Below are 9,359 nucleotides of genomic sequence, written 5' to 3'. Positions count from 1 at the left end.
TTTCTAGAAAAAGACGGATGATGGCAAAGATGTCAGGGAGAGCCTGTTCATTTTGATTTGTCATTAAGCTTTCATTTCATGGAAGAGTTTTGTGAGATTCACACTCACATACAAGGACAACTTAAGGTTCATTCTGTGAACTTACGGATGTTTTTTAAAAAATTAAGCAGGTCTCTCTCAGTCTGGCTGTCTGACCAGCTCTGTCTTGTGTTCACTTTCTTCATTTGTTTTCACCGCAGCTAAAAACCACAGCAATTATTCAAGTGCAAAGAACTAAAATGGCACGTAATCATGTTTGAATCCTGGAAAAATGAACATTTTGCTTCCCACTTGCTGCATTCTAGCTTATTTAATCTGCTGAGAGCACAAAGGCAAAATAAACAATGCTTTCTTTCCTAGAGCTGCATCAGTTCAGTTGACAGAGAAACAAAAAGCTCAGAATCTCATTCATTTGGCAAGTATTTACTGGGTGTTCACTGCATGCCTGGTACACACAGAGGACATAGCGCTGAATGGTTCCTGCCCTCACGGAACTTAAGTCTAGTGATGGAGACAGACATTTAAACAAGAAAAACACCTAACTCCATATACAATTGTAAATTGTGGTATACGCCAGAAAGGAAAAGGGAAGAGATGGGAATGTAATTCAGACGTGGAGGAGGTATCGAAGGAGAGAAGCTGAAGAAATGCTGTTTTTTAATCTGGGACTGAAAAGATCGACAGGAACTTCCAGGCACCTGTCACTGCATGATAAACCACCCCAAACTCAGTGGCACAGAGTAGCATCTTATCATGCTCAGGATTTCAAACAAGGCCCGGTGATCATGGCTTATTTCTGCTCCACAGTGTTTAGGGTCTGAGCCAGGAAAACGTGAGTGTCTGGGAGTAACTGAAACAGCTGGGGGCTGGAATCACCTCTGGGCTTCTGCAAGCCCGTGGCTGGGGCTGTACTGGGCTGAACAGCGGCTCCCAAGAGATACGTCAAGTCTTAAACTCCAGGACTTGTGAACATGCCCTTAGTTGGAAAAAGGGATTTTTGCAGATGTGATCATAGTCAGCGATCCTAAAATGAGATCATCCTGGATTTAGGGTGGGCCCGAAAGCAAATAACTGGTGTCCTTATAAAAGAAAGGAGAGCGAGAGTCGAGAGGAGGAGAAACGTGGGGGAAAGTGATGTGAAGATGGAGGCAGAGACTGGGGTGATGTGTCCACCAGCCAGGGAGTGTCGGGGATTGCCGCTACCATCAGACACTAGAGGGAGGAATGGCAGAGACACCCGGACGGAGCCAACACCTGCTGACACTGCGATTTCAGACTTCTGGCACATTTCAGAACTGCAAGGGAATGAATTTCTGTTGTTTTAAGCCACCAAGTCAGTGGTAATTCATCACGGCAGCCACACGAAGCTACCACCGTGCCCAGGCTGGGATGGCGCAAAGGATGAGGCAGCTGCACGTGGCCTTGGCTTCTCACAGCGTGGGGCCAGGTTCTGTGACGGGGCTTCTGGGCGGCAAGTGGCCCAGGAGCACGGCCTCTGAGAGGCCAGGGCAGAAGCCGCGAGGCTTCTTCCGTAGCCTCAGAAGTCACATTAAAATCACTTCAAGGCCGACCAGATTCAAGGAGAGGGGGTGCACACCCCATCTCTCAACCAGAAGCGTGCCAAAGAACCCGTGACCCTGTCCTCAAACCACCCCAAGGAATTAGCCATGTGTGCCAGGGAGCAGTGTGGCCAAGCTTTGTCCGTCCATCCTGGCAGCAGTGGCTAGTCACACATAGCTGTTTAAATGTAAACTGATTTCAGATCAAGTGAAATTAAAAATTCAGTTTCTCAGACATACTGGCCACATTTCAAGCACTCAATAGCGACATGCGGCCAGTGGCTACCATACTGGGCAGCGCAGACACAGGACATTTCTACCCCTGCAGGGAGCTCTGTTGGACAGCCCCGCCCCAGACTGAGGGAACAGCAGGGGCCCCTGTAAGGGTGGGTTCTGCCCCTGCTCTTTGCTCCTGTGTGCCCAGTGCCTACTCAGGTCCTCACAAGGTATCTGTGGAATGAAAAAAACGCAGGCATAAGGCTGCAGTACACCCGCGACACGCGGGAGAAGAGGGGTGAGGTGAGACTGGACAAGTGAGACAGGGGTCAGATCGCGCAGGGCCTTCCTGACCGTTTAAAGGAGTTTATATGTTATTCCAAGTGAAATAAACTTACCTAATACATTGTTTTGGATTTTGAATATTTGTGAGAGGCCGAAAAAGAAACAGATTTATCGTGGTTAATTTGTACACATGTTAGTAAAAGGTTCTTCTTCTAAGAGACAGAAATCCAAAAATCACAAAGTCTTAACCAATTAGAAATCTATTTCTCTCTCAGTTTACATAAATGTCAGCTGCTAGGGTGACTCTGCAGTCATCAGAAACCCAGGTCCTCGGTCGAGGCTTCCTTCTTAAGTCTAAGATGTCTACTTTGGTCCCACTATTACACCTGCTTTCCAGCCAGTAGAAAAGAGAAGGGGAAATGGAGAGCTGCTGCCTCTCATTTCCAGGGTGATCTCACCGCCAGATTCCTAACTGAATTACCTCTGCAAAAGCCCTTTCTCCAAATGAGGTCATATTCAGAGTTGCGATGGTGAGGGCTTGGACGTATGCTCAGTGTCAGGACACCACATCCCACTGGCCAGTACTTGTTCATGTGACTACACCTGCCTTGCCAGGGAGGCTGGGAAATGTAATCTTTATTCTGGGGAGCACGTGCTCAGCTAAAAAGGAGAGTTCGATTACAACGGAAGAAGCGGAGATAAAATGTGATGGGCAGTAACCCTCAGTCTCAAGGAGGCACTGTTGTATGTACAGATGCATTTCCCGCTAGACCATGAGCTCCTGGAAGCAAGAGAGCCAGTCTTATTCATCCTCAGTCCCCAGCACCGAGCATTGTATGCTATTGCACGCTTGCTCGATTTTGAGGTTATTCTCTAATTCCAGCAGCTTTTTCAGAAAGATTTATTTCCTAGAAGCCACAGCTTTTCCCCTCTCCCTTCTGGAACTGTGAAGGGACATTTCCTCAGTCTGCACCCTGAGAATCTGACAGGGCTTCAGAAAATAAACAGAGCAGAGGTTCCCTAGAAGCACCTCCACCCCCACCCCCACCCTTGGAATTTTTAATTCTCAAGCTTGTCCGCCCTGAACCTTCAGCAATTTGTCACTTACGGCTGAAGTCATCCCACTGGCTCCAACGGTGGACGCGTGCCCCTTGGTAAGCTGTCGTTCTCTGTATCTTCTCTCAGTTTTCAGGGTGATGGTAGCCTCGTCTCCTCAGTTCTCGGAGTGATCTAAGAAGAGCTGTTGATTTTCTGTTTGTTCAGCTTTTTTCTCATTGAGATGAGGATTTAGGAAGTGGACGGATTGGTAGGGAGGAAATAAAAGAGAGAGAAAAGGTAAGGGACAGCGAGGAGAGGCAGGAAGCACACGGAATGAAGACGCTTACAAGCCAGGAGCCCCTCCTTCCTGCGCCCACCCCTACTTCTTCCACTTGGCCAGTGATTCATTCAACTGGCCACCCAACTCCTGCTGCTGCTTCAGCCTCCAAAGTGGGGGTTTTCAACTCTGATTGTTCATTAGAATCTGCTGGGGAGCTTTTTATAACTCCCTGCACCTAGGTCTCCCTTAATGAGAAGCATCTTAGAAGGTTCTAAAGTGCAACAGCTGTTGAGAATCAGTGCTCTAGATTCTTGCTGCTCAAAGGGTGGCCCACGGACCAGCAGCATTGGCACCACCTGTTAGCTTGTTAGAAAGGCAGCATCTTGGCCCCACCCTAGACCTTAAGATTTTGCATTTTAACAAGATCCACATGTGATTCGTACGCTTATTAAAGTCTGAGAAGCACCGATGGGGCGTTCCCCCCAATACCCCCCTTCTGGTGTCCTTGTGAGGCAGACAGCTCCCTGGGAAGTGCTATGTGAGCCGGGCATCCTGTTGACCGCATCATGGCAGCGGAGCAGTCCAAAGTGGCCAGCACAGAGGGTGTGCCTGCTGTGATCCCCCAAGGGTAATGCACTGGGAACGGAGAGACTGAGATCACCCAGCAGGGGGAGGAGCTTGGGTCCTTTAATCTGAAACACCCATACTGGATTCATTAGCTTCAGGGTCCACCATTAGTCAAATCACTATAATAGAATATGTTATAATTGAAGATTTTTTGGGGTTAGCTTGGAGGCGGGGGTTGGAAGCAGTCAAAAGAGACTTGAGCGGAAAAGTAGATAAAACGCGAGACCAAAAGGAATAACCCCTGGGGGTAAGGAAGTGAGGGCAAGAAGACTGGAGGTCATCAGTTCTGGGGGGGGGCACGAAAATGAGGCTGGTGGGCTCCAACAGGAATGCCTGGGCGAGGACGATTAGGGAGAGAGGAGATGCAATGGATGGTCCCAGATCCCCGACCCCCCTGAGTCACATGGATGCGGTCCTTCAACCCTGGCTTACTGTTTACCTCCACAAGCTCTGGGTCCCTTCTTCCCTACAAGATCTCAGTATTTTGTGGAATAAAATAACAACAGCCATGCGCCTGGCACTTGACTGGTCACCAGGGCTGGAGCATAAAGCACAGAGCGGGTGCAGCAGCTGAGAGCTTGGACTTTGGAGCACACACCTAAATTCCAACCACAGCTCTGCCACTTATTAGCTGGTGATGGGGGCAAGTCAGCCGACCTCCATGGGGTCCTTCCTCACCTACAAAACAAGAATGATACTGGCAACCACTTCATAAGGATAAAAGCAGAAAGGATGTGAAGCAGAGAGCACCAGGCCTGGCACAGTGAGATATGTACACATACGCATGTGCACGTGTATATATGGTACATTATTTAATAGGCGTGTATACTAATAACAGACACAAGGAGATGGGACCTGATTCTTCGGACTTTTCCTGTTTGAGGATTGCTCACCATTCCATGGCACCTCTCTAGGCTCCTACAAGAGTGCCAACTGACAGTGAGAACACTTCAAAAACTTATTTTAACCAAATCAATGTGCAGACCTTGTTTGGATCCTGATTTAAACAAATGGCGGATACAAAAACATATTTGATACAATTGGGAAAATGTGAAAATTAACTCAGTGTTAGGTATGAAGGAATTGTTAATTGTGCTGAGTGTGATAATGGCTGATGGTTTTATAAAAAAAAAAAGAATCCTTAGCGATTAGAGTAGATTCATATTGAAGCATTAGCCATCTAATATTGCCAATATTTGGCCACTTTTGACCTATAAAAACAGCATTCCATTTGGCTTAAATATGAACAAAACAATCTTCTATCTGGCACCTGACTTCTCACCAGGACCAGCACATAAAGCACAGGTAGGGTGCGGGGGCTAAGTAAAATAATATAAAGTCTGGGATTTTCTTTTAAAATATTTCTAAGGAAAAAAAGGGTGGAGGGATAAACAGATGAAACAAAACTGTCAAAATGTTAATAGTCGTGAGTCTGGGGGATGGAAGGTGGGAATTCATGATGCCATTTTGTGTTTGTTTGAAACTTTCCATAATAAAATTTTTTTAAAGTTTTGTTTGGTGGTTTTCAACTGTATATTAGTATTTATGACTATTGTGGAATCAATCTTGCTTAAACAAAAGGAGGGCTTTAACTGGACTGTGTAACTGGTGAGAGGGCAGGGCTGGTCTCAGCAAAGATTGGATTCACTGCCTTGAATACCTTGAGGACCCTCTTTGTCCTCGACTTCTTCTCTGTTCCTTTTGGCACATTCACTTCATTGGCTGGTACAAACCTGTCCAGATGTGGGGCAACTGGGCCCATATCCTTGGGTTTTGTGATCAGAGAGGAACAAGAGGTTGTTATGCCCGGGCAGGAATTTGGAAAGTTCCAGGAACCCTGACTGGCCTATCTTAGGTCATGTGCCCCCTGCGTAGGCCACTGTGGCTGTGAGGGCCCATAATGACCACCTCTGTTACCAGGAGGGCTGCTTTCTGAAGACTCGGGAGGGGGCCGGGGGGGAGGGCTGGGCAGACAGTAACAATAGCTACCCTTATAAGGTTTCTGGTTATTTGCACACACTGTTAGATTGCAATCACTCTTTGACCACAGATGGTGTCTTCTTCCTTCCCAGTGCCTCCCCACCACCACCACCCACTTCTCCCGTTTTTATTTAAAGTTTATGGAGCTGGAAGGGTTGTTGAAAACAAACAGCAGTTTCCATCTCCTCCCCCATTTCCTTTGCTCAGAAGAAACTGGTTTCAACCCTCTGAACCGGTCCTTTTGGCTTCACTGGCCTGTGTTTGAATGACAGCCTTACGCTGCTATGCTTGCTGTTTCAGTTCTAGGCATCGTCTGTGGAGTCCCATCACGGAAGGGGACTGTGATGCTGTCACACACACCCACCCTCCCCACCCCACGTATTCACCCTTTCTGTCTCCCCAAGTTCCCAGTAAGTTTTATCAGCACCCCGCTGATTAGGTCAACAGTTAGCATTTACCTGGTTAAATATTACATGGTTAACATTATGGTTATGACTATGTAAGCAGCATCTCCGGCTGAGCCACAGCTGTACAACTGTTTGTTCTCCTTTGAGTTCACAGTTTTTTTCCCATAGACATCCATTCAGTCCCTAATTCTCCAATGGTCTAACTTGCCTCTAAATCATGCATTCAGATTTATGAGGTATTCCACACATTGATCATCTTGAAAAAATATCTAAAGCTCTCTGGCCTGCCTGAACGACTCCAGTCTGAGCCGGCCATGGCCCTGTTGGCACCCAGCTGGCATCCTGGGATGGCCCTTCACCAGCACCCTGGGGATCCCTTTCACTCTTTCCACGTTGGATTCCCTTTTCCTGTACAAGTGGTCTCCTCACCGACAGTTCGTGAAACTATCTGTAAAACTGGATTAATAATGACCCTGATAATCAGTGACCACTAGGACTACATTAAGTAATGGGTGAAAAAATTACAAAGAAACTTCCCTGTTCCATGTTGCTATTCAAAACAAAATAATTAAAAATACTCTAAAAAATGGAAACACATTTCCCTTAGGCAGATACATTTTGCTGAAACTCAGCAAACTCAGATTTTTTTGAGTATCCACCCATGGTTGAAGTAAAAACCTGAAAGCATTTATGAGATGACACATAACTGTATCTATTTCATACTGACATTCCTGTAACGGATCGGAAAAGCGGAGAGGTAGAATGGCAAGGCTCTCTGTTTCGATGTGTTTGTTGGATTAAAATGCTCATGCCAAATTCCATCTGGGTAGAGCCCGCCTCCCCAGCATGTATCTTTAACAGGATTAACACATAGGTCTGAACTTGAGACTTTACCACTTCAGGTTAAATTCGTCTGTTTTTATACGTTTTATAAAACAGCCCCAAATAAGGCAGCAATATGGTTGAAAATAACTTTAAGAGGAACTATAGTTAGGGAAAGGCATCAACTTCGGTCATTATTCAGAAAATATAGATAACTAGCTCTTCAAAAATGCAAAGAAAGCATGTAAGGCGAAGCGCATACAACATTTCTGGACTTCTGAGCCCAGTGTTTTAGGATCTGAAGGTATGTATGTTTATTGCAATGTTTGGCCTAATGTTTACAATGTGGGAGAAATAATTTTCAGGAAATATACTCTAACAGTGGTTTCTCAAAGTGTGCCCAGAACAGCATCAGCCTCATCTGGGAATTTGTTCAAGTGGCAAATTCTCCTTTCCCTCACCCCCCACCCCCACCCAACCCCACTTCAAAAGAGGGGGAGGGGGAAGAAGAGCAATCTGTGTTTTAACAAGCCCTCTGGGGCAAAGTTTGAAAACTGCCGTTCTAGAAAAGTTGTGTAAGTTAGGGTTCACATTCAGCGGTTAGTAACAGAGAACTGAGATAATAGTAGCTTAAAGCACATGTTAGTTTTTTTTCCTCCCATAAAAGAAAACTGGAGGTAGGCAGTTTGGGATGGTTCAAGTGTCATATTTTTGGTCTATGCTTGCCTTATAACTTGCATCCTCATGGTTTTAAAATGGCTGCTGAAATTCCAGCTGTTACAAACACTGTCCAGGCAGTGAGAAAATGTAAGGGAGGCGGGGGAAGCCAAGATGGGTAAGCCACATTTTATGTGCATTCTCAGATGCCCCATGCAATAACTTCTGCTTTTTCTCATTTGCCACCTCTAGTTGAAAGTGATGACATTTTAAAGATCAAAACAGAGTAACTGTGGTTCAGGCATCCACAGTGGAGCTGGTGGCCACCATGGATGTTGTCTGAGACGATCTCCTACATCACTGAGAACTTGAATTTTCTCTGAACTGTATCAAACTCAAGGACACCACCTGCCATTTTAAAAGCATTATCTGCTAGGAGCTCCTAGCTGCAACCTTGTCATTTCAAAGTCCTTTACAATTATGTAATCATGTCAGACCCCAACAAACCCTTGCTTAACAAGCACTCTTCCTTCTTGCCAGCTCCAATCCTAATTCATGAAAACAATTTATGTAAACTTGTGGTTTTCTTGCCCTGATAAGCCTCCCTCATTTTGTAGTCTGGCGGAACATAAATCAAGTGCTTCTTGAATCTGTGTCTCCCCGACTACAGCCCTAACGAGTCCTCAGTAAATGCCTCTTTATTTCACACAGGTCTCCATTTCTGAAACTTTGGTTAACAAAAGGAGGGCTAGGAATTATCTGGTCCTACTGTTGCTCAGAATAAAACCACAGAAACCAGGGAGAATGGATATTGGAAGGAACCAGCAGCTTTTAGATCCTTCCTGGAATGGAATTGGTCATCAAAATTTAACCTTTGAGAATACTTTTCTCAAAGAGCTCGCCACTCACCATACATTAAACACCTTCTCTGATCTGTTAGAGGAACGGCTACATCCTTGCTTTAGGCAAAGGTCTTTGCTTACCTTTGAGAATCAAAATGACAATTGATCAGAATAAATAAATACAACTTATTTCACATCGGTTGAGGCTGCGGTTGATATACACAGCCCAGGGTCCTATACAGCTCCTTGAGAGGGGGATTCACAGCATATGTGACAAGCAGTAAGTTAAAAAAGAAATCCATCCTCTTCAGGATTGTCATTCCTTAGAAATACATCATAAGGAAGTGACTGAAGGAAAAGAGAAGCTTTTCTGTATAAAGCACCTTTACGACAGAAAGAAGTAGTTTACAATCCAAATGTCCTACAATAAAGGAAGGGCTGAGTGAATGATGGTGTGGCCATTCGATACCGTAAAGATCATGTAGCAACATGGGAGAGTGACTGGAAATACACTGGCAGTGGGAAGAGACAAAAAATGTATATGGATAAGATTAAAAGAGCATTCAGAGAACTATATGGCTTGGTCAGGATGTTAGAAATATAAATC

The sequence above is a fragment of the Vicugna pacos genome, chromosome 3 (genome assembly GCF_048564905.1).
Source record: "Vicugna pacos chromosome 3, VicPac4, whole genome shotgun sequence".
Taxonomy (NCBI): Eukaryota; Metazoa; Chordata; class Mammalia; order Artiodactyla; family Camelidae; genus Vicugna; species Vicugna pacos.
This window is presented reverse-complemented; position numbering follows the sequence as displayed.